The sequence below is a fragment of the Ambystoma mexicanum genome, chromosome 10, assembly GCF_040938575.1.
Source record: "Ambystoma mexicanum isolate Mex_15411 chromosome 10, UKY_AmexF1_1, whole genome shotgun sequence".
NCBI classification, from domain to species: Eukaryota; Metazoa; Chordata; class Amphibia; order Caudata; family Ambystomatidae; genus Ambystoma; species Ambystoma mexicanum.
Genome location: NC_090932.1, coordinates 489,476,233 through 489,502,850, shown reverse-complemented (window position 1 = coordinate 489,502,850; position 26,618 = coordinate 489,476,233).

Genomic DNA, 26,618 nt, shown 5'->3' with positions numbered 1-26,618 from the left:
TTTTAAAATAAAACAGCAAAAAATTAGGTAAAAAAAAAAAGTGATATCTGGGTTCTGTCCGTGGACATATGTCCCTGTTCAGGCCACGGACAGGCCTCCGATTGGCCCAGGGACTGACGTGAGGTTGGAGGAATTTGGAAGAGGCCGCTGATTGGATGGTGAAAAGCGTGAAGTGCGCCAGATTTTTGGAAACGCTGCCATGTTGGATTCCCAGACAGGTGCTGATGTACGGAACATCGCAGTTAAAGCATATTGAAAAACACAATATTGCGCTGTGTAAAACATATTAAACAATCTTTGTGGAGGTGAGGGGTGATGAGGATGAGATGGGATATGGCCTTAAAAAACTAAGAAATTGGTGATTTTCTTCTCCGATGTCTGCAAACAGTTCAGGGATAACCCTGGAATGTTCACAAACATCTCAGATGTTCGGGGCATCTATGCTTATTTGTGCATTACAAGGTTGGTGAAAAGCAGTTTTGGGATGGGTTATAACATTGGCACCACTCAATGAAACTGTATGAAATTTTGGAATTGCATTCTAGACCTGATTCTGAATGGTTATCTAAAGTGTGGTGGGACTTTGTCAAGAGGAGGCAAAATTAGAGTAGGGGCTCAAAATATTGTAAAGTGCCATTTGAGGAATCTGCACAAAAGTTTGTAAAAAGATTTTAGATATGGATATACATTTATTGGAAAGTTTGGTGGGATTTTTTCAGCATGGGGCTAAACTAGAGAGAGGTCTCAACATTTTTAGATGGCATATACCTCTGTTGCCATTTGACAAATGTGGACAAAAGTTTTCAGAAAGATTAGAGACCCAACCTTGAATGTTTTTCCAAAATCTGAATGGATTTTGTAAAGTTGGGGCTAAGTTATATGACTTTTGTATGTACGCATATTTCAACTCTTTTAAAAAATTAAACATGGGTGGATTTCCAGCAAACTCGTGCAAAGAGTATTGGCAAGGACCTGAAAGCATTGTTTAGCAAAATGTATCCGTGTTTTATATTTTGATAAGTGACATAATGTAGGTAAAATAATGGTGATATACCTTTTGTGACTGAGGCATAGCCTGTGGCCAAGGGCAGTGGCCAGATTGTACGGGTCATGGCATAAGGTCATGACCTGGACAATCTGCCTACTGACCATGACCATGAGGGACGATCAAAGGGGATAAAGTGGCCATGTCCACTGTTAACGGCCAATGTGGTCAAGTTTTTTAGAATTGGGAAAGGTTTGAAAGGGAAAAAAAAATGTGCTTGTGGTTATATGGTCATAGTGTTCTCTCTTTGCCTTCTGCAGGCCACCACGGAGCACCACCTTCCCTTTCCATTGGGGCAATCTTGGAAAAGGATTTTCCTTCCTACAGCGGGACACCGCACGTGTCCCTGTGTAGGAAGAAAAATCCTTTTTTTAGCACCCCTGGTTACCGCTTTGGCAACTTGGGGTACTAATGTCCTTCAGCCCCCATTTTGGGGCTGGAATGGGTTATAACTGTTCTGATCCCTCGCTATCCACCCTCGCTTCACATCGGCTGATAACTGGGGCTTGTGGGCCATTCTCCCCTGTTACAGACCCTGGAACCGCAGATGAATGCCACATTATAACCATTAGCATAACACAAAATGATAATGGAAATATTGAAAAATCTTATTGAGTCTTTGTGCCTCATTACAAGTATGCCGGTCTGGAAATAGCATTGCCAGTAGTTCTGTACCAGCATCTTTTTCCGGACCAGCATAGTCTGATTTGCGATGCCAGTAACACCGGCACCACAAGTGACCCACCGCATCCGGCAACACCGTTGGCGGTATCTGGGGAGATACGCAGCAGCCATGCCTGACATACCAGCATGGTGTTAGTAAGTGCTCATTCCGAGCTGCATCGAGATACAATTACCGGCATGGACATGCTGGTTGCAACGTGAAAACGATGCCGGAATCACCAGCATCGCGGACCAGGCATTGAGTAGATTCATGTTTGTAGAAACACAAAATCAGCACAGGTGGTCCATATGAGCAGTGCTACAGCACAAAAGGACCACTCCCACACCCCTTACAACACCACAATGCTAGCAGTAGCAGAACTGGAGCTCGAGGCAATTCCTGCAGGACTATTACTTGAAGAGGCAGGGAGGCAGAGGATGCAACGGAGGTGCATGAGGAGAATGAGGGCCATCATGGCCCAGCAAATCCCCAATGTCCATCCAGTTGCACCACACAGACAGCCACCAATCCCATGCTTAAGGGACACACCTTTCAACCTGATCCAAAGCCAGATCCACACCCGGTACTGGCTAGACAGGGACACATCACTTCTATAGTGGACTTGAACCATGACAACCTGGTCAGACTCATAAATATCTGCACAGCCATCCCCCTTCTTGCTCAAGGTAGTGTTGGTGCTACACTTCCTAGCCACAAGCACATAGCAGCACACTGTTTGTGAGATGCACAGGATATCACAATCCTGTTTTTCACGTGTCCTGTTCCAGGTAATTGATGCACTCTAACATCACGTTCGAGATCACATCAGTCTACCCAGGACTGCAGACCAGGTTAATGCCACGAAAATAGCTTTCCATGCCCTTGCAGGCATGCCTAACGTTGTTGGTGCTTTGGACTGCACACATGTGGAGCTGGTGTGTAGGCATAGTGTGGAGGCTGTGTACCACAACAGAAAACATTATAATTCACTGAATGTGAAGATGGTGTGTGATGCTCGCCACATCATCAACAATTGCTGTAGCATATTTCCCGGTTCTACCCACGACTCCATGGTGCTGCACAACTCCACGCTGCCTCGGTATATGGCACGTCATGGTGGACAGCGTAGCTGGCTGCTGGGTGAGTATAACTACAAGGCCATTTGCACTGTTGAATTGGGTGGGGGGCATAGCTTACCTGGCTGCTGGGTGAGTCTAACTACAAGGCCATGTGCATTGTTGAATTATGGCCATGTATGACACCCATCACCAGTGGCTGTGCACAATGTAAGCTTCAATCCATCATCAAATTACATAAACACCATGAAAGTGCAGAGAGGCCGGATAGAGAGGTTAAAGGGGAAGAAAGACCATGAATAAGAGCAACAATCATTAATCATGACAATAGAACAACAAATGAAGTTACAAAATGTAAGCTGAGAAGTATCTACTTTGTGTTGTGTGTGCATTAAACATGAAGTGTACAGGTGTTACTCATGGTGCAACACAGTAATAGCATGCCTGAGTGTAAAGCCTTGACAGGCGTGTCACAATTTAATAAAAAGATCCAGTGCATGCATGACAACATCAATTCCATACAGCTATAAACAAAAGAACTACATGTACCAGAATGCACCACACCAACGTGACAACAAGAAGCACACACACAGTCAAGCAAACCCACAAAACCTGATGCACAGGCAGAGAATACGTATGCTCCCACCCACATAACAGCGTTTGCCCGCACACCAATTGTGTAGGTCCCCTGCCTGTTAGCACCACACAATCACACATGCTTCTCATTATAAATCTAAAAGTACCCTAGTAGATAGACATGTTGGTATTATTTCTTTGTAACACAATAATGATATATCCAGCAGTTCAATTTGTGTCAGTTGTGCAAAAAGGGTCAGCAGTCCTGTTGTCTGTTAATGGGCAATGGGAATGCCACTGCAGACCACACATCCAACACACATTTGGACAAAGTGAATTGCAGGTAACTGAAAAAGGACATATGTTAGCTAAACGACATTTTGCATGTCCATGTGTGTCCACTCAAATGAACACTATGACGCCTGTGCCAACATGACATGGCCAGAAGAATGACATTGTACACTTTCTGTTGCCCCAGTGCAGGTGATGCTGGTTACCCCCCTGATGCCATGGTTGATGACCCCTGTGAGGCAACCATGCAACATCCACGAGCAGGCATACAATTGTGCCCATGTACGTGCTCGGTGGAGCATTGAACAGACATTTGGCCTGTTAAAGGCGAGCTTCCGCTGCTTGAGCAGATCGAGGGAGCACTGATGTACAACTCAGAAAAGGTGGGAAACATAGTGCTTGCATGTTTCATGTTGCACTACATGTGTATCAGGCGCAGCTTACCCCTAACCCCCAACAAGGACATGCACCCACCAGAGGATGAGGCTGACAGTGATGATGATCAGGCAATTGCACAGTGCTGTAATGGCATAGATGGATGTGTTGCATTAGGTGAACCTATTCAGCACTACTTCTAATCACCTGTCACACACCCAGCGCAGGCCAGCTAGCACACTGGGCACTGCAAATAAATAAAAACACTCACACTGAATTATCAATGTCCAGTCATTACTTCTGTTTGCAACACCAACTATATTTTGGGAAATTAATATATATTCAAATGGGAAATGACTTCACTCCTATTAGTATACACCCTCCCCAATAACTCTCCCCAACTATCCCTCCTCACTCCCCCTCCCCAACTATTACTCCCCCTCCCCAATATGCCTCCCGACTCCCCCACCCCAACTATTACTCCCCACTCTTCCTCCACAACTGTCTGTAGCCAACTCCTGTCCTGTTTTACTTTGTACATTGGCACAAGTTACAGACAGGGCACGTATGGGTCCATGGCCTATTTGCGTTCCCTTTTAGGCCCTGGTGTGTGGCTGTGTGCAGGACGGGACAGAGGCATGGGGCGCCACCTTGGGCTGCTCTGCACAGAACTCCCTGGTGTTGTGCTAGTTGATGGAGTGGATGGTAGTGCCATGGGCCGTCATTCCAGGAAAGCCTGGAGAAACATGGCCATTGTTTCAGCTTGTTGACATCACTCTTTTGTTGTCCCTTACCCTCTGTGACGTCTGGACAATGGCATGTGTGCAGCAACCAAGTGCACGTTCATTACGTCTGGAACTGGCCTGCACACTCTCACGCATTATCTGTACCTACTGAAGGTGCTGCTGCACCAGGGATGTGAGTGCATCCTGCTGTTGCTCCATCCTGGTGAGGCGGCTTTCAATATCCCTCACACTGTGGAAGGGTGGAAGTTGGGGGCTCATTGGACCCATGAGGCTGGAGGGCAGGGCCTCATCAATGCTCTGCCCTGTGTCGCCAGTTTCAAGACCACCCTCGTCCACTGAGTTGTTTTCAAAGCACCCATGTGCACAGCCTTGTGGCAGTGGTGGAGGGGCCTGTAAGGGTTCACAGCATGAATGTGTGTGGTGTAAGTGAAGGGGCAGACTGGAAGGGTCCTAAACAAAAGAGCGACACAAAACAAAGGAAAAGGTTCAAACCCTTCAAAAGGCTTCTTTGCCGTCATTGCAGGAAAAAAGCTCTACAACCTATGTTTCCCAGCAGCCCTGGGGAGGGAACTACATTCTGAAAGCCACAATGGGAGTGGCAAGCTTGCACGCATGCTCAAAAAGCCAAGCACAGGGCTTGTGTTCTGAACTTCAACGCGAGCAGTCGCATCCGGAGGAGCTCCAGGCATGGGGAATCATCGCAAGGGGCCACGCACCAAGGAATCTCCATTCCGGCCCCTCGCTCCATTAAGATAAGTAGCTCTGGCTCTAAAGGGGGAAAAGGAATGCAGGGGAACATGTATTGTCCGAGTTCAGAAGTCCCCCTGTGCCGGGAAAAGCTAAGTCTTGCGCGCAACCATTGTTTGAGCTCAGCCCCTCTCTGCATGAGACGCACTGGCAAAACGCTCATTGGCACAGTGTAAATACTGCGCTGAATGCACAGAAGCCACGAGGGGGCTTGGATGCCATACAGCTGCAGCCAAGAGTAAGCAGTTAACTATATTGCATCCAGAAGCCACGGGTAGCCTGCCTAAATAGTTGCATGCCCATAGCCACGTGCGGCTTACAACCGCATATCAAGAGCTCCGTGCGGCTCATAAAAAAACTGCATTCAGAAAGCCACGTGCAGCTTACAACCGCATGTTGAAAGCCACGTGCGGCTCATGAATAAACCGCATAGTGAAAGCCACATGCGGCCATGCAAACAAATATGCACTTTTTAAAGCCATTGCTGCCCTCTTTTAGAACGCTGCATGTCTACTGAAAGCCTGCATGCAAAAAGGTTTAGGCAATCCACAATGCATGAACGCTCACTCTAGACAGCGAATCCTGCATGAGCACATGAGAAACACATGTAAAAAAGTGCATTCTCTAAATTAAGCTCTCTTTGCAGCATTTGAACTGCTCCTGATACCGGACCTGGAGTGCGCAGGCAGGAGGCCAGCACTCACACGCAGAGCTAAGTGTCCATCTGGTTTAGCCAGTGTTTTACGTTTGTCTAGGAAAGCAGTTATTGTATGCATGTATGCTTGTGGGTGTATGGGTATGCAGGATTGTATGATGGTTTGGCTTCTCCTATACTCCCGCAACCCAATCCTCCCAGGGCTGCAGGTGGATGGGGGATGTGCTGCCACCACCTGTGGCCATACCCTGGGTGCACTGGGCCGACAGGAGGTTGCGCACCCTCAAGTGCAGGTCATCCCAACTTTTGTAGCAGTCACGCACAGTGCGGGGGGATGTGCCAACTGCAATTACTTTCAGTGCCGCCTCCTCCCACATGGTCTTTTTTCTGATCTGTGCCTGGCTGCGTAGGTCAGTGGAGAACAGTTGGTCTGCATGTTTGACAATGGTGTCTGCCAACATGTTCAGTTCTGCCTCGTTAAAGCGTGGCTTGCACCTCCGGGTTGCAGTGACTCTTGATGTCATCTTCATTTAGCAATATATGTGCTCAGAATACGGGTTTGAGTCATGTGCTCTGAGGATTGCAATGGATTGTGTTTTATTAATGGGTGCCAGTCGATTTTCTGTTCCGGCACTCTGTATTTCCGGTCACGGTAATAGCAGCACCGTTGTTACCGCTGCCGGTTTACCTGGGGGCGTGATGCTGGAATCGGAGTCACCAGCACTGAGGGTGGCAGTGTTGGCATTTTGGGGGATGTTTGGTGGACTAACACCCAGGACATCAAAGATGACATCACAGATGCAGTTGCTGACATCACTGATGCCACCACATATGAAATTAATTGTGACGAAAAGTCCATACAAGGGTTTGTGTTCATAATGTTGGTAACATGATGTCAGGGGTGATCGGAGATCTATCATGAACCACTTAATCTATTTAAGAATGTACTCATATAAACGAAACATTATATTTGAGTGTTGTTGTTAATACAGGAACCTAATAATACATAAAAATAGCCAATGGTTGCAGCATGCACCTTAGAAGTACAATATTTATAATCCTGTCATTTTGGAAAGTAAAATAATGAATGCTACCTTATCAGAGTTTTTTGTAATGTTGAACATGTAATAACTAACTAACAATTCAAGACTTAATGCACACTTGTGCTAGTACAAACAGTACATATGAAGACTCACAATGATATGATATGATAGGTTATTTATAACGTGCTTATTACCCAGAGGTTTCTAAGCGCGGACCCGTGGATCGAACCTTTGCTGGTCTCCATCGTCTTGCTTCCAAGGCAAGCATGTTGCCCCTGAGCTATCCTCCCGAGACGCATGCAAACAATGCATACAAATCAGAGGCACGTACAGGGAAACTAAATTAAGGAAGAAAAAAAAAACAGCATTACCAGAAAATGTTAATAACATTAACGTTCATCTTCATGTACACAAATTATTTGTGTGTTTGAGGCTTGCTGATTGTGCCATGTAGGTGCACCATAAGCTGAGACCAAACCCTAAGGGAGGTACTTAAAAACATAAAACAATGTTAACGTCTAGACATATAGCACCTTTTGAATTTTAATATTCTGACTGTCAGTGAACAAAACCACCTAGCACAGATATGTCACTGAACAAAAACAAGTGGCCCAGATATGTTATGTCATCAGTGATGTCATCAATGACATTTCCGATGGCATCTTTGATTTCCTGGGTGTCATTCTTAGCAGTGCATGGTGGTGGCATGGGTTATGGTTGTTTAGCTTACCATAACTGGTGAATTTCTTGTAACCATAACCTCCCTTTAACACAGTTCTTTCGTTAAATTAGATATATATAAAGCAGGGCCTGCGGTAGAGGCCCTGTAGTAATGATTAAGTTGTGCAACTCATAGAAAGAGCACCTTTTGGGCAGTTTATAACTTTGGCCCCATCGAAGAACACTCACCAAACTTGGCAAAATAAGTATATTCTCCTTCGGAATGATTCTGCGTAGTTTGGTGCGGTATCGTCCAGAGGGGGAAAGTTATAGATGATCCCAATGTTTGTAAAATACCTCAATAGATACAATAAAACAACATTTTGCTTATATCTACAGCCCAAACCGCTTGATGGATTTTCACCAAATTTGTACTAGGAGCGAAAGCTTGCTTTGTTAAATTTGGTGTAAATCAGTTTTTTTTAAATGGCCAAAAAGCAGGTACAATAAAATGTATAATATCTGGGTCCAGTCCAGTCCGCAGACTCATTTCCCGATTCAGAGTCCATGAACAAGTCTCAGCCAATCAGGGGGCAGCGTGATATCTGCAGACATTGCACGCACCCGCTGATTGGATGGTGAAAAACGATGAAGTATGTCATATTTTTTTAAATGGTGGCCATGTTGGATCCATGGACAGCACATTTGGAAAACACATTTGCAGTTATTTGGTGGCCGAAAGAGGGGCTGGAAAGGGTGGCGAGTGGAATATAGTTCATATGGAGCTGTTTTTATAGTTGAAAAAGCGGTTTACAGGTGCCACCGAGTCCGCAGACATCCCCTCTGACTGCTGTTTAGATGGATTTCTGAACTCTGGGCAGTGGTTCAGAAGGCTAGCCTAGTTTCTTGGAACATGGTAACCTTCTGGACAAGCCAGACCAATCAAGGGTCCTTGGTGATGGTCAAGACTAGGTCACAGGAGGGGTGAGGGTGAATGAAAGACCTCAATGAGAACACAGAGCAAAGGACACTTACAAATCACTCCCAGTCAGGTGTAGAGATATTAAAAATACATATACATTTATTTCAAGGCCTTTGAGTTTCAACACACAAATCAAATCACAGTAATACTATTAAGCCACACAATCCTATCTAAATACATATATGCAAGACCAATTGGGTCTAAAGGGTTAATGCATGAAATGGGTCCACAACAAAAAGAGAGGAAGAAAACAGGCAGTGCAGATAGAATTTAGTCCCTTCTGCATCCAACACACTCCTAACTAAGAGGCAGTCCAATCCCTAAGAAGAATGGAGCCTATTGCTCAAATGTACTTACACTGCTGACGCACGCGGTAGTTCAAATGGGCAAAACGGGGTCTCTTCAGGGGTCTTTAGCAGCTCAGGAAGGTGGTTGAGGTGATGAAGAATAGGTTCCCACTATTCGAGGAGGGCCTCGACTTGAGGGCAGCTAGGGGCCACCGGTTAGGGTTGTGATTACTCACCGACCCCCAGCGCACTCTGGACCAAACTTTGGCAGTCGATTCCATTTCGGTTGCAGGTTCAAGTGCGGCAATTTGCCGGCTCTGTGGCTTTCAGCAAAGAAGATCCAGCGATGATTCCCAAACAGGTCAGTGGTGATTTCTCCGCTCCTGGTGAATGGATCAGGCAAGTTTCACTGCAGCAGGCTTCAGGAGCAAGAGGGGCACAAATGCAGAGCACCTGCAAAGTTTGTCACCACGGCTGGGTGACACGGTAACCACGTATGCTCCGGTTCAGGCATACTCACTTTACTCCAGACTTGGCCAAGTATACGAAATTCAGTGTGAGAGTGCTGTGAACAAAGAGCTGGTGGGAAACCAAGTTTGCAGGGCCTCCTCGAAATGGCAGCGGCATCAGGCAAAGAGTCTGCATAAGCTGGTCAGCCCACTGGTTGGCCCAGGGACACTTCCGAGAGATCTTACTTGTAGGGTTTGTTTGAGGTGCCGAGAATAGTTGGTCCCACTATTGTAATGGGTCGAAGCATCTTTGCAAACATTCTACAATGACCAAATGCAGAGCGGACCGATGGGACAACAGCGGGCTGAGGGTGCCAAACCTTCCAGTGGGTCACCAGCGGTTCCTCAACTCAGCTTCTTAGATTCAGGATACTTGGATCCTATCCTTTTTTCAGTGAGAACTCCAGCAATTGACATGGTATGGGTGTTTGTAGCCTTCCCTTATCCAGAATCTCCTTCACGACAAAACAAAGAGGACCCAATATGAGGTCTTCTCACATACAGGCATACCATATGTGGACCAATCATGGACCAGGGTGGTCCCAGGCATTCACAGCAGTCTATACTCTCTGGCACCCAGGCTGTGTATTGGGAACAGACATCCCAGCCCACATCCTGGAGGCACACACACACACAAGGGATGCAGAAACCTGCAAAAGCTTGGCGTTTTGCGGGAGAATGCATGCCCAAATAATGACTGACCCGGGTCGGCTCGACCTGGGGAAGGTGAAGGGGCAAGATGGGCAAAGGACAGGGCAAAGAACCTTGTGGCATGGCCATATAGAAGCAAGGCCCCCTGTGTGTGCCAAATGCGCTAATCGTGTTTTACCTGGCAGGAAAGCGTTAAAAATATGCGAAATGATATGCCACCACCAGCCCTGTCCAAGGCACATCTGCACTTTTCCTAAAAAATCCTTCTAGAGTATCTAGCTAGGGCCTTTGGAAATGACTAATGGACCCAAGTGCACTGTACTGGAAGGTACATTGTACACTTGTAACATGTCGCAGAAAAGTTGCAACATTGAAAAGGACTAAGGGAAACAAAGTCTCCCAGTACTGGCTGTCTTAAGGGCATGTCAGTTTCCCCATAAAAAGTGAGCAAAAAGTCCAGAGGAGTGCAGCAGAAGGCTGGGCTCCTCTGGTAAAGTCAGACTATGATGTTTAACATCAGCAAAAAGTTGGGAGGGTACACAACTGTAGGGAAAATTACACATAAATGGGAATCTGTCCTAACAAATGTGGACAGCGCGGTGAGAAGAAAGTCTGGAAAACACATTTGGGTTTATTTGGTGGCTGAAAAGAGAGCCTGGAAATGGTGGGAGATTCAAATAAAATTAATAGGAAAATGTTTTTATAGGTGAAAAAAACATGTGCCGGGGCTAAGGTGTCCGCAGAACTCGCGGTAGTCTGCGGACCTGTATGTGCCATCCTGATCTTTTAAGGGGGATTAGCGAATCAGGTTTTGCGGGTCTGGAGGAGGAGTTGAAATGTACAGGGGTACAAGATACAGCGTGTTTTCTTTTTTGTGTGTAGTAAAGATGGCTATGGCTATGGCTGTGAAGAAGCAGAGTGTGTGGATGGTGGGAGATTCCTGGATCCATTCAGTGAAGGTCTATAGGGAATGTCGTGGCATATCTGCTACTATTGTGTTGGACAAAGGAGAGGTTTCATGGTATGCAGATTTGGGTTTAAACTGGCTAACCTTATTACCATTCTGTAAGACGGTGGCTCAATTTAAACATCCAGATATTATTGCTGTGCATTGTGGAGGGAACAGTTTAAGCTATGTGACTCCAGGATTTTTGCTAGTTGCACTGAGGGATATTTTGAGAAGCCTAATGGAACTGTTTCCAGCTGCAAAGATAGTTTTTTGTGAAATACATCAAAGACAAACATTGAGACGCCCACATTTGATTTGTCCTCAGATGGACGAAGGCAGACAGCTTGTGAATGGAGGTGTATGAGCTTTTTTCTATGCTTTAAGAATGGCATCTTTTCACAATGAAAATATCAATTTGGATGATGTAAAACTTTTTCGAGGAGATGGAGTATATTTGACTGATGTCGGAAATCAGACTTTTCTTTTCAATATCCAAAATGGACTGAAACTATTTTTGTGAACTTGTGAAATATGTTGTGAAGAATTTGTTTAGTAGTTGTAGTAAATAAAAAACAATAACAGAAAAAAAATTAGAAGCAGTTTTTGTGAAAGTTGTAAAAAATAAATATGTTCAGTAGAACATTTGTTAGTTCAGTATATAAAATCCCCCAAAATATACCAAAAAAGTTTCTTTTAAGAGCCACCATTTTTAAACGGAAAACAATTTAAATGGTTTTAATTCCCCAGCTGCAATTTTCCACTTGTCTGCAGACTATCGTACTACTTGCAGACCATGCAGGCTGCAAAAAGTCCTGTGATTTTTTTTTTTTTTGTTGTTCTATTTTTTTACAGGGAAAGGTGGCTCCTAAAGGAACCTCTTTTTGTGTTTCTGGCTTTTGTATGGGAAGGGGCATCAACCATAGACATGGAGGGTCCGTTGGATCGGGGAAGATGTTGGGTGGGCCTTAAATGTCAGGTAGGGGCAGTGTTTCTTATGCTCCTTGACTGAACACTCAAAAGTACTTTAAAACTGCTCTGCCCTGTAGAGCGGTGAACGCAGTACATGGAGAGAACTGTGCCCTCGAAAGGTAAGGATCAACAGCCTCCTGTATGCCATCCTCTGCCGCACATGAGTCCGCTGTGTGGTGGCAGGAGCGGTTGAGGAAGATGGGGTAGAGGACGTTAACCTGATTCTCACTGAGAAATAAACAGCCTTTCAGGGAGCACCCGGGTGGTTGGATCTGGTGTGGAGGTGCATGGAGATGTTTCCGAAGGAGTACTGTCCGTGTTTTCTGTGACTGAATATGGCCCCACAGTGCATTCAACGAGGGGAGCCCACCAAGCCTTTGGGAACCCTCCTTTGGTCTTAAAGAACTGCCACATCCATGACTATATCCGGGTGCTGGAGGTAGGCCCTTCCTCTACCTATTCTTAGTGTTCTTCATCATCCTCCTCTGCATCACTTTTAGAAAGAGTACTTTTTGGCAGCTGATAACTTTGGCGCAATTCAACAAATTGTCACCAAACTTTGCATAGAGGCACACACTGATTGGATGTTTAAAAACACATATGGTCTGTCATAAATATTCAAACAGTGGCCATACTGGATGGGCGGACCACAGCCTTGTCCCCAGACAGTGCCGTGAGGAAAAGAAGTTTTGAAATTGCATTTGGGTTTATTTTGTGAGCGAAAAATGGCTTGGAAAAAGGTGGGGAGTGGAAGAAAGTTGATACACAGCTCTTTTTAAAGGTGAAAAAAAGCTGTGTAGGTGATAGCGTGTGTGCTGCGAATTATTATGTCCGTCAACATTATTGGTGGTGGAGGGGTGTCTTGGCGAGTCTTGTTATTTGAAGGTGTATTGTACATACTTGTTATATGGTTTCATTCTATTGTGGTGGGTGTGGCTATAGTAATATGTTTATAGTTATTATAGTTAGTATAAGGGGAGTTTACCGTATTTGCAGTATGGTGTAGTGGTATAATTGAAGTGTATATGTTATTTTTTATTGTAGTACAAGTGAGGATAGTGCTCCTTGATCTCTCCTCTGCATTTGACACAGTGAACCATTTAATCTTTATTGCACGCCTCCATGATACCCTTGGCATCAAAGACAGGGCTGACCTCTTTCCTAACTAACCACCTTTTCCAGCTGCAACTGGGCCGTTTGTCCTCCACCACCTCACTTTCTTTGTGCAGCATATCCGAGGGAGCTATCCTATTGCTGTGGCTCTTCAATATGCATCTCATCCCTCTGGCTCACCCCATCAGCTCCTTCTCTACTAATTTCCAATGTTATTGTGATGATACACTGCTTTGCTTGAAACTTCCCTCAACTACTATCTTATCGGCCTGTCTGATCTCTGATTGTCTGTCCGGAATCCAGGCATGGTATGCGGCTAACAATCTCTATTTGAATGCCAGTAAGACTGAGATATTTTTTATTGGGACACCCGTGCCCTGTTTCTTTCTTTTCTACTTTTGGCCACTGTCCTTGAACTGTCCTCATCATCCTGTGAGGCCAAAAAACAGTGGGGTTATCTTTAACTCCTCCTTTCCCTTGACTCCTCACATGTTGGACCTTTTGAAGAAGGGCTATTTTGAGCTTCTCTTCTTCACAGGAATTCTATGTTTCTTTACACTACCTAAAAAGCTGGATGTTTCGAGAGCCCCAGTCTTCTGTAGGATGCACTACTGCAACAGCCTCTTCAAGCTCCCCCTTTGTTCCATTTGGCTCCTTTAGAATACAATAAAAGAGTTATGCTTCGCCTCAAGGCTAGGGATTGTATTTCGGCAGCCCTAAAATGTCTACTCTGGCTTCGGGTGGCTGTAAGGATGAAATTGAAGATTCTATGCATCATCCAGAATGCTTTACAGGGCCTGTGACCATGTTTCTTACCCTAAATACTCCTCGGCTGGAGTCTTGTGTTTCTTTTCTTTCACTCCGGTTTCTGCTTGTGAAACTCTTCTCCAAACAGAGAGGGGGAGTTAGATATATCTGTTTAGCTGGTCCCTTTCTTTCGAACTATGTCCCTGCTCCTTTTAGACTTTGAGTCAGACTTCCTGAAGTTCTGGAACTTTTCAAAAATCTACTTTTGTCTTCCTCTTGACCCTCTCATTTCTGTTCCAGCTCATCCCACTGCCACTGAGACTGGTGGCCTGGTACCTTCACAGGTTTGAGACACTACACCTAGTTGTCACCGGTGCCTAGCCCGCTTCAGTACTGCCCTCGCAAGCCCATTGCCTGGCGGCTGTGCACCCCGCCTTTGGGACTCTTCCCCCGCAGCATTTATGTGTGGCCTTCCACATTGGCACCCATTAGCTCTTCCTTCCTGGGAACCCATCAGCACTTTCCGATCCCGACTCTCCCTTTCATTAATGTACGTGTCTAACTGCACAATGCATATGTGCATTTATAGCAGTACTGTGTACAATTTGTTTGTGTAAGTAAAGCAAATGCAGATGGAAAATATTTGTAGAACATTGTTAAGTGGCAGTTGGTGTGTGGACTTTTAATTTGTTAATAGAGCTACGTGTAGAGTTTTTGGAAGTGATTGATGGACGGATGTATCACTGTTTAAAAGCAGGAAATGAGGGTGTGTTGCAAACATAAAAGTGAAAATGGTGCAAGGGTCCGTTTTTGTGCAATGGTGTGCATGTACTATCTGGGTGTTTTAATGATGTCTGGTTTGGAAAGGGGACTGGAGAGATCACAGATAACTATGAAGGTCCATGGATTATGGTAATTATTGTAAAACAGCGAAAAGTATTTGTGACAGAAAATAGTTTCTGTCCTTTTTTTCTCTACTATACAATTGTCCATTATTTCATTAGCATAGTGCAAAATGCTAATGAAAATGTTGGAGAATCTTATTGAGTCTAGCTAATTTATTCAAAAATATAAAGTAGATTGAATCAATAAGGTTGATTTTTTTTAGTTATATTTTTCAACTGTGAAATGTGGCTCCAAAAGGACCCTTTTTTGCAGTGGAGGTCAGGAAGTAAGGTGGGGGAGGGTGATAAGGGAAGGGGCACCAACCACAGATATGGAGGGGCAGGTGGCAGGGGTAATGGGTAGTGTTTCTCATGCTCGTTGATTGCAAACTATAAAGCACTTTGAAACTGCTCCCCATACAGAGTGGTGTGTTGCAGTATATATAGAGTACTGTTATCTTCAAAAGTTATGGATGAACAGCCTCTTGTATGGGTTAAAAAGTAGCTGGTGGGATCTTCTGCCAAACTGGAGTAGCCTGTGTGGTGGGAGTATCGGTTGAGGAAGATGAGGTAGAGGAAGACAGCCTGATACTTCTTGAGAAAGGAACATCCTTTCTCAGAGCATCTTTGTGGTGGATTTGGTGTGGAGGCACGTGTAGGTGGTCCCGTAGGAGTACTGCCCAGGTTGTCTGTGACTGAGTACATTGCACTCAGTGCATTTAACCTTGGTTTCCTGAGCCTTCGGTACACCCCCAACAGTGATAAAGAACCGCCACACCCATGATTCTCTGTGGGTGCTGGAGGTAGGTGTTTCCTCTATCTCATCTTCCTAGTCCTCTTGATTTTTCTCTGCATCATTACACTTTTTCCATTGTCCAGGGCTTCCCGCTGGTGTTTGTGAAGTTGGGTGTGGTGGCTCCTGGGTAGGACAAATGGCCATGGCTGATGCCATTTTTTAAATTAAATGGCAGAATAGGTGTAGGAACTGTGCAAGAGTAAACTTTCAGCTTAAAACGTCCTTAATCGTCTGAAAATGCTGTTTCAAACTGTTTGCAAATCACTGACCCGTTCGAGAACACGTAATCACACTGCACGTGTGCTTGGTCACGTGACACTACCTGGAAACTCTGCGATGATGTCAGACGTTCGCGAACATCGGCATACAAAAGATGGCGTAAAAAGTTGTAGAAAGTTGATCGAAGTGTTAAGAATGCTGCTAGAAGGTAGGGAATGGCACAGTTTTACTTTGAACTTCTTAGATTGGCAGAAAAAGTTTCTATTTTTGGGGTGAGTATGATATTAGGAAGTTAGAGCAAATTAGGGTGCACTACTTAAAACCTATGAAATTCATTGAAAAAAACATTGTCAATGGGGCATTATGGTTAAGTTGCACTCATAAGACCTATGAAATTCATTGTAAAAACATTGTTAAAGGGATGTTATGATGACAAGAAAAATTAAAAACCCTTGACATTCTCCAGTTTTCGTAAGCTAAGCAAACTAAACTCGCACCGTCACTTTGCACTGGTAAAATCAACATCCAGGACATGAAAGATGACATCACAAATGTCATTGATGACTTCACTGACGACATCAAATATCAAATTAATTCTGATGAAAAGTCGCTGGAAGTGGTTGTGTGTAGAATGTTGGCAGCAACATATCACGGATGATCAGGGAACCTCTCATGAACTACCAAATGCACAAACAAATTTACTCATTTAAAAAAAATGTTATATTGGAGTGTTCTTGTTAATAAAGCAACCTAATAATTCATACACATCGGAAATGGGTGCAGCGTGCACCACAGAAGTACAGTATTGTTTATCTGTTAATATTAGTCAGTAAAATAATAAATGGCAGGCTATCACAATTTGGTATAATGGTAAACTTAAAATTAAAAGCTAACAATACAAGATATACAAACAATACCTATAAAGAGACATAATGCATTGGAATCTGAGGCACATACAGGGAAACTCCAGTAAGGAGGAAACAAACAACATGAACAGAAAATGTGTATTAATTGTCTGTTTGAGGCCTCTTATTGCCCCACGTATGTGAACCATGAGCTAAAGCCATGCCCTAAGGAAAGAACTTTAAGAACATATAACAAGGTTAATGCCTAGATATATAGCACATTTTGTATTTTAGAAATTCTCAGTCAGTGAACAAAAACAAGAGGCGCAGATATGTGATGTCATCAGTGATGTTATCAATGACATTTGTGTGGTCATCTTTCATGCCCTGGGCATTAATCTTAGCAGTGCAAGGTAGTGGCAAGAGTTATGGCTGCTTAGCTTACCATAACTGGTGAATTTCAAGGGTTTTGTGGTTTTACTTGTAAACATAACGTCTTTTAAACAATATATTTTCACTGAATTTCATAGGTTTTTATTATTACAACTTAACCATAATGCCCAACATTATGGTTAAGTTGTACTAATAATAAATAACCTTATGAAATTCAGAGAACCAACTATTTTAAAGGGACATTATGGTTACAAGTAATATATAAAAACCCAAGGAATTCACCAGTTATGGTAAGCTATTCAACCATAACTCACAACACCATCATGCACTAGCTAACATTAACACCCAGCACATCAAAGATGACATCACAAATGGCATCATTGATGATGCCACTGATGACATCACATGTCTGGGCCGGTTGTTTTTGTTCACTGACAGTGAGAATTTTAAAATTATAAAGGTGCTGTATATCTAGACACTAACCTTGTTAAATATCCTTAAGGTAATTTCCTTAGGTTTTAGCCTGAGATCAAGGTACAGCCATGGAACAATAAGCATGCCCAAAACAGACAATTAATTTGTATACATGGATGATGAACTCCAATCTTATTGTCATTTTCTGGTCATTGTGTTTCTTTCCTTCTTATTAGAGTTTCCTTGTATGTGCCTCACATGTTTATGCATTGAGGCTCTTCATATGTATTTTCTGTACTAATTCATGTGTTTTGTAATTCTTGTATTGTTAGCTCTTAATTTGAAGTATAACATTAGCACGATTCTGATATGTTTTGATTATAATTGTACTAGCCAGTATTACCAGAATGAAAATACTGGACTGCAATGGTCCATGTTGCAGCCATTGCCTATGTGTATGTATTATTACATGGTTGTATTAACAACTACACTTCATTATAACACTTTGATTTAAATAAGTAATTTTCTTCATACATTGAATAGTGTATTAGGTCTGCCAATCACCCTTCATATGTTACTAGCAACATTGTAAACAGAACCTCTTGGGGACTTTACATAAGAATTAATATGATATGTGATGTCATAAGTGATGTCTTAAAATATGGCATTTGTGATGCCACCTTTGATGTCCTGGGTGTTATCGTTAGTAGAGCATGGTGGTGGTGCAAGTTATGGTTGCATAGCTTACCATAACTGCCAAATTGTTTGGTTTTACTTGTAACCATAACATCCCTTTAAAAAAAGTATTTTCACTGAATTTCATAGATTTTTACTAGAGCACTCTTATTTTCCTAGAAGTTCCTTATACCTATTTTTAATGATTACACCTAAAAATCACACTAACCTCCAATGGTGCAGCTCCAACATCCGCTGACAGCATCATCAAAGCCCAGAAGCACAGGGAACAGCACAACATTTTGTACACTTCTGAAAAAAGAAACATATACATAAACCAACATTACTAACATGTATTACACCCAAATATACATCTTTAAACAATTCAAAATTTACAAATGTGGACATTAATTTTCATTTAGCACACAGTATTATGGAATGTACCAAACATAAGCATAACCAAACACCTCATATTATCAGTTTAGTGCAACTCTTCATACACAATGAGACACAGCAACCACACATTTGAAAATAATCTGTTACAAAAAAACTAAAGTGCACTTTTTTATTACCATTAATTGTTTAAACATTTATCATAAGCAAATATCACCATTCTATATTTCAAGAGAAATGGCAAACACCCTTGAGTCGCTAGAGGAGTACTTTCTTAAAGATGAAACGATTGATGATGAAATCTCCAACGATAATTCTAATTGTTTTTTTATAACGCGCCTAATACCAAAGAGATTTCTAAGTGAGGACTCAGAATTCGAACCTGTGTTGCTCTGCGTCAGTTTGTTTCCAAGCCGAGCACATTGCCACTGAGCCATACTACCTGTGTAAACAATGTATGTTTGAATGCAAACAAATAATGTAACTTATACCGAGGTTATTGAAAAATGATTTTCTTTTTTATACTACATCATGTAGATCATCAAACCACACCACAAAATAATCATGGAGAAACTCAACAACGACAAACACAATTGCAATCTCCAACTCTACAGTATGAAATCATTAACTTGTTTTAAAAAAACAATGAACTTAGCAATGACTTTAAAGAACTTGTCATTTATGTAATAAATCATGCAATTAGAAATGTTGTCCCCCTTACACCCAGCAATCACATCAATCAAATCCAGAAAATATAAATGACGTATGGTTTGATGAAACGTCTCTCGCTCCCTCTCCTGATGATGACTTTGTACAACCTCCAAATACTCGTATTTATGTTTCTGATTCTAATTCCTCATCCCTCTCTTAAAATAAATAATTATATATGTAATCTGTATATATTAGTCCGAGAAATCTTTTTCTTTGAAAATATGTAATGGAAATGAGAAAACGTACAATGTTTGTAAAAAAAATAAAAAAAATAATAATAAGGTTTTTGATGTCTGTGGACTATAATAATGTCATTGTCCACATATCTACATACCAGTGATGCAGTATGGATCTTTCAGTGTCTGTGAACAAACCGCCTAGTCCATCGAGCATACTACAAACTTTTAATATATGTCCGCAAACATCATTGTCCAGGTGCCACATTGTGTATGCGCCATTCCATAGCTCACATGGTAGTTCGTGGACGTTAGGACCTGCCCGGGGATGTCCCGAATGTCATCATGTGACCGCGCCCATACGGTGCAATTATGGGTCCGTGATCGATGTCTGCGCTTTGCAGACATCTTTAAAGTCAATTTTCGGCCATTCTAAAGACCTTAAAGTCCAAACCTTGCCTTTCACACCTCGTAGAACTATTGGCAGTGCTTCTGTGCACTTTTTAAACACTTTTTGCTGTAACAGAAGTCTGCAAACTCGTAACATCATTGCATACATCACCGTAGATCAGCACATGATCATGCCCATGCTGCGTGATGACGTGTCTGCGGTCGGTTTGCGTGCTTTGCAGGCATCTTTAAATACAGTTTTTGGCCACTCTAGGAAATTTCAAGTGAAAACTCTGCCCTTCTACAGTTACCAGTAGCATTCCTACATCATTCTTAAACTGTTTACAACTTTCAAAACTCTATTTGGGTGCTGAAGTTCACGGACAGGACAGTAATCCCCCGACATTTCCTCCAAAGGGTCCTATAAATTTCTGTCAGTCCATCTCCATATGGCACATCAGCCGAGAGAACCTCTCTTTGTGAGAACAGAGCATACTAGCTTTTCAATGGCAACTGCAATGGCCATGCCTCCTTCTCCCCAAGGGCTAACACCACCACCTGGGGGATCTGGACAGGAGAGCAGGGAACCTGAAGCAGATGACATGTCGGAGGAAGAGGACAAAGAATATGTAGTGGAGGAAGTGCCTACTACTAACGGGTGGGCAGAAGGAGTCATGGGTGAGGAGGTTTTTCACCAACATTGGAGGAGTGCCAAAGGATCAGGCTCCCCACCTGTGCTGCACTGTGTACAAATTGTACTCAGTCATGGCCAAAAGGGGCAGTATTCCTTCGGTACTACCACCATGTGCCACCATACCCGCACCTTCCGCCCGGCTAACCTTAGAGAGTAGGCTTACTTTGGCCACTATACCCTCCTTGACCACTCCTGTCAGCACTCCAGACACTGCAGTGGGGCAGAGGATTCCTCATGCTGTGTCACAAGACATACATGAGGCTGTTGACCCATACCTTGTGTGGTAAACAGTCATATGTATGTAATGTGACACAATTACCTCCATGAAAAGGATTTCCAGACCTTAGTTTTTTTTCCAGCCCTACCTCTTTCTTTGTCTAGCTGTCCCTTCTTTATGGTGGTTAGTTTCCTTTCACTCCCTCTCTGCTTTGCTCTCTTTGCATCTGCAAAAAACACAAGAATACAAAAAGAATCAAAAAATCAAAACGCCAACCCCCCAAAAATAAAGGTTCCTCATGGACCCTACTTTCAAAGTTTAAAAATAGAATCAGGAAAAACGAAATCTTATAGACTCCATCTACTTTATATTTATACTTAAAGTAGTAAGAGTCTATAAGAACACCACACATTTTCTTTAGCATTAGATTGTATGCTTATGAAATTTGTAGACAATTTTCATAGCAAAGAAAACGTGGCAGTAATACATTTCTGTCCCAACCCCTTGTCTCTGCCGTACAAAATGTTAACATAACATGCATAGGAAGTGTTTAGCCATTATTTATTGCTTTTACAATTTCCACTGATATTACACTACTATCAAAAAATGACTCCACTCCCTTTCTTCAATCATATAGTCAGCTGATAGTTTTACTTTCCACAGACTTCTTGGGGAATTAAAGGGTGGGGGTTTAAACTCACTTTATTTTTTTTTTCATTCTACAATGGTGGCTCTTAAAATAACCCTTTTTTGTCTTTTTAAAATACCCTTTTTTTGCTTTGGTTTTATGTACTATACTAACAAATGCTGTACTGTACTTATTTAATTTTAATAACTTTTGCAAAAACTGCTTCAATATTTTTTTGTGTACTATACCTACTAACAAATGCTTTACTAGATGTTTCAAATGTTCCAAGTTATTTTTTAACCAACACTGTTTCATGGCATTCTGAACATTTGAACAAAAGAATCTAATTTCCATCTGTTAAATGTACTCCATTTCTGTGAAAAATGTTCACACCATCCAACTTTATTTTCTCATTGTGGAAAGATGACATTCCTACATGCTGTAAAAACACACATACAGCTTTATTCAAATTCTGCCTGGCTTTTTCAATTTGTGGACAAAATAAATTTGAACCTTTCCAAATTTGGCTTTGATGTATTTGTGAAGAAATAATCTTCGAAGCTGGAAACAGTTGCATTAGTCTTTTTAACATGTTCTTCATGGCGAACTGCAATGATACTCAAGTTGCATACCCCAAAGTGTTGCCTCCATAATGTATGACAATAACGTCCGAATATTTATAGCGAACCATAGTCTTGCACAGTGTTAACAATTCTGCCTAGTGTAATAATCAAACTCCATACCAGGAGAGTTCTACTTCTACCAATCCCAGATTAGCAGATGCCAAGGTGCTCTGTGTAAACCTTTAAGCAGTGTACCCATGAATATTCAAGCACCCACACACTCTTCTTCTTCTAGCCAAATCCCTCATTCCACTACTTCACACCAGAACAAAAACACTTGTTATCCTGTGCTTCTATACACTTCAACTCCTCCTCTACAACCATGAAACATCATTGGCTAATCCCCCCAATGTCCGTGGACGTTCATGGTTGTATGCTGTCTCCTCAGTCCTCTTTCATGCAGGGCATCCCTAAAATGGCATGTGCGGATCTGCAGACTATCAGGATATCCTCGGATATTATTGCACAGCACAGCCCTTTTTCCCCCTTTTTACTATTATGTCTGGAACACTCCCACATTGACTACTTTCAAACAGTCACACATCCATCCACCAATCACATCCAAACATTCTACATGTAAACCTGTCACCTCAGTTCAACACTTCAGATGTAGATTTCAACTCTCAGAGTACATGTCTCCTGTCATTCACAGCCTCATGCATCAAAAACTACTGTGAAACTCTCTAGCATTTCTATTTGCAGAGTGAACAATGTCTACATCTAACAAGTCATAGGGCCTCATTATGAGTTTGGAGGTAGCCATGGTGCTATAAGTGCCATAGCTGCCTCCAAAATCGTGTCCGGGTTCTGTGAATGAGGAATTACCGGGTCATTCCAACGTTGGAGGAACCGGTATTTCCTCATTCACAAAACCAATCCCCATTCCCATTTGAGCCCTCATAGGGCTCAATGGGAATGGCGATGGAGCTAATAACGGGCCCATTGATAATGGGCCCGTTATTAGCACCTTATTCCCCTTGTGGGACCCTCTAAGGACGACTGGTCTGACCAGAACCTCGTAATAGGGAGGAATGGGTTTACCAACACCGGCACCATTACCGGTGCCGGTACACCCATTCCTCCAACCTCGTGACGAGGCCCATAGTACAGGTATGCTTATACCACTTTTATAATATATATATATATATATATATATATATATATATATATATATATATATATATATATATATATATATATATATATATTACACAGCCACGGTAGTGGCCGTGTAGTTATGGTTAAATTGCTAATCCCATAGGAAGAGCACTTTTTGGGCGGCTTATAACTTCGCTCCCCCTGGACGAATCCTCACCAAACTTTGCAAAAAAAGTGTATGGCCCACTCTGAATGTTCTTGAAAAGTTTGGTGATGTTTGGTCCAGGGGGGAAAAGTTATAGGGGGGGACCCAAAATGTCTTTTTTTCCCATAGACTGAATGGGGGAAAAACTTTGCGCACGCCTACAGCCCAAACCACTGGATGTATTTTCACCAAATTTGCAGCAGGAGCTTGGTCCCGAAAGTGTGCTTTTGTAAATTTGGTGACAATCTGTCCAGTAGTTTTCTTTAAAACGAACAAAAAGTATGTCTCCCAAAATTAGTGATATCTATGTCCGCTCCGCAGTCACACTTCCCTGTTCGCTCCGCGGACAAGATAATAATTGGCTAATGGGCTCGCATCATGTCCGCGGACATGTGACGCATTCACTCATTGGACGGTGAAGAGCATGAAGTGCCCCAGATTGTTCCGATGCGCCAGCCATCTTTCATCCGCGTTTTGGTGTCTGCAGACATCGCCGCTAAAACATATTAAAAAACACAACATTGCACTTGTTAAACTTATCAAATACTGTCTTGGAAGATGTGGGTTGATGAGGCTGGGATGGGATCTGGCAGCAGGAAGAAAAAAAGTGGTGTTTTTTTGTCACGAATGTCATACGGAACATTTGAAGTTGTAGCTCAATATAATGTCTGTAAAGTACAGGTGAAGAATGAATGTGTCTGTGTTACAATGTATTTCAAATAATATTGCAGTCAGACTGGCACCCTAGAGTTTGAAATCTGAGGCAGCCACATGCAGTGTTTGATGGAAACAGCGGGTCTGCAAGTGTATGGGAGTACCAGTTCTCATGAATGCTTTGAGCCATATTTTTGCAATGTGAGCATGTATTTGGATTCTGAGTGAAGGTCACTGGCTTTGCTTTTTTGGTTGCGAGCTCAGGAGGCCCACGCATGGGACTGAACCCATAAAGGTCAATTGTTTTTTGACCTTGAGCGAAAGGGAATATTCAGTAAGAATGCAGGGAGTGGAAGTTTGCAATAAGGCACATTTGATAAGGTTATGCATTCCAAACGTTTATAAGGCACATGTAAGATCAGTTCATGAAGATACTTTGGTGCAAGCACATTGCTGTCTGAGTTTCACAAAGAGAACGGAGACGGTCAATATCGTGTAAGTTTGCTTTTGACAACTCTACACCGGAATGAGATTTAATTTTTTATTACCTGAACATTCATTTTGGCAATGTAACTGAAGTACTATCTTTCTGTGTGGTTGTCATTTTTTGTACTTATGGGGAGTCCAGAATCTTGGTGTTTTTAGACCATCACTATATTCACCCATGTTCAACGCTAATATTTCTTTAAAATGTCATGTATGACCACATCGATTTGTGTATCAGTTTCCACTTTCTTTTTGTCGTTTTTGAAATTGTTTGCTGTGTATAGCAATCGTTACTTTAAACTGTATGCCGAATTAAGAAATCAATAGATGTATTGTAATAAAGGGTGGGTATTGATACGTATTTTCTGTTATGTTTTCCAAATAGTTACATGCTGCCTTACTGAGATTGCCATGGATTCCAGATGCCAAGTGATGGATTTCTTTCACGCCAGGTGCACGTACTCATGAACGGCTGCATCACTGTGACTATTTTGTGGCACAATCGAGCAGGGCCCATGTGTCCATACACTGCACTGGCGCTTAGGAGTAACATAACATCTTTTATGGTGGTCTAGGCTCAAGTTCATGCCGACGCCCTGGAATTCACTATGCAACGGAAGCGGTTCCTTTATCGAAAATGAATACTTTGTGTATGGAAAAACAACAACGTGTTCCTCACAATTAACATTTTCGATCACGAGCGGAGAAACAATTTTGCATTTTGCTTGCATATAGAAATAGTGTGATGTTCTCGGACACTTTATTGTGAAATTAAAGTACTTTACAAATTGTAAAGTGTTACTGTTTTCTTTACAAACCGGTTTATTATTTCAAATTGTGATGTGCTATGTTGTAAGTCAATGTGTGTTAATTTTCGGGTTCTGCATCACAGCACGTAGGTGCTTATGGGCGCATTTAACTACGCTGGAGAGGAACGTTATTGAGAAAGGTGTTGAACATCACTAGGGTTGGGTATGTGAGGGTCAGGGGCGGGCCATATGATTTGGTGATGTCAGGGCAATTTATCTTAGCCAAATGCGGCAATGGACAAGATTAGCACAAGATTGACGCGCTCTGCTGTCAGATTTCCTATGTTTCTAAAAGAGGAAAAATTAGGTAAAGTGCACTAAAAATGTTTGTAATAGATCAACGTTTGTAAAAAAAATAGATGGTCGAAACCTTGGGATAATAATATTCTCTGACCGTTGCACTTGTGAAACTTATGAAATAATGTGTGGGAAGCTGAGGGTTAATGCTGATGGTTGGAATACTTCTGACGTGATTGCGAATGAGTTTACAAAGTTTGTTGGGATTTTGTGCACACCTAATATGACGATTCATTTGTGTATTCTTTTGACAGTTTTGAAATAAAATAACCTGGGTTGATTTACAGTATATTTGCGTAAGGCTGATTGGCAATGACGGAAAAGCATGGTGTTGGAAATATGGCTGTGTTTTCGTATTTGACAAGTGTCATAATGTAGTTAAAAAAATAGCCGTACAGCTTCAGTCACTTAGGGGTAGGCTGTAGCGTTGGGCAGTGGGCAGAATGTCGGGGTCATGGTATAAGGTCATGATACGGACAATGTGGCTACTGGCCATTACCAGAAGGGACAAAACATAGGATTAAAGTGGCCATGTCCACCTGGGACTGGCTTTGTGGTAAAGTTGTTGCACATTAGGATACATTTGAAAGGGAAGAAAAATGTGCTCATGGTAATATCGTCACAGGGTTTCCTTTTTGCTTTTTGCAGGCTGAAATGGAAAGCGAAGAAGGGCCCTGTATGGAACACCTGCCTTCCCTTTCTATGGTGGCCATCTTGGAAAAGTATTTTCTTTCATCTTGGAAGATGCGTCAGGGCGTCAGGGTTTAGGAAAAACGTTGTGCGTGTGTTATTTGCAAGCTAGAGGCAGTGTTTCTCATGCTCTTTCATTACAGCAGTGGTGATGTTTCTTGGGGAGGGGGGATACCCTTAGCTGATGTTGTTTTAAGATAAATAGCAGTTTTGCTAAAAGTATGTACTGTGTACTA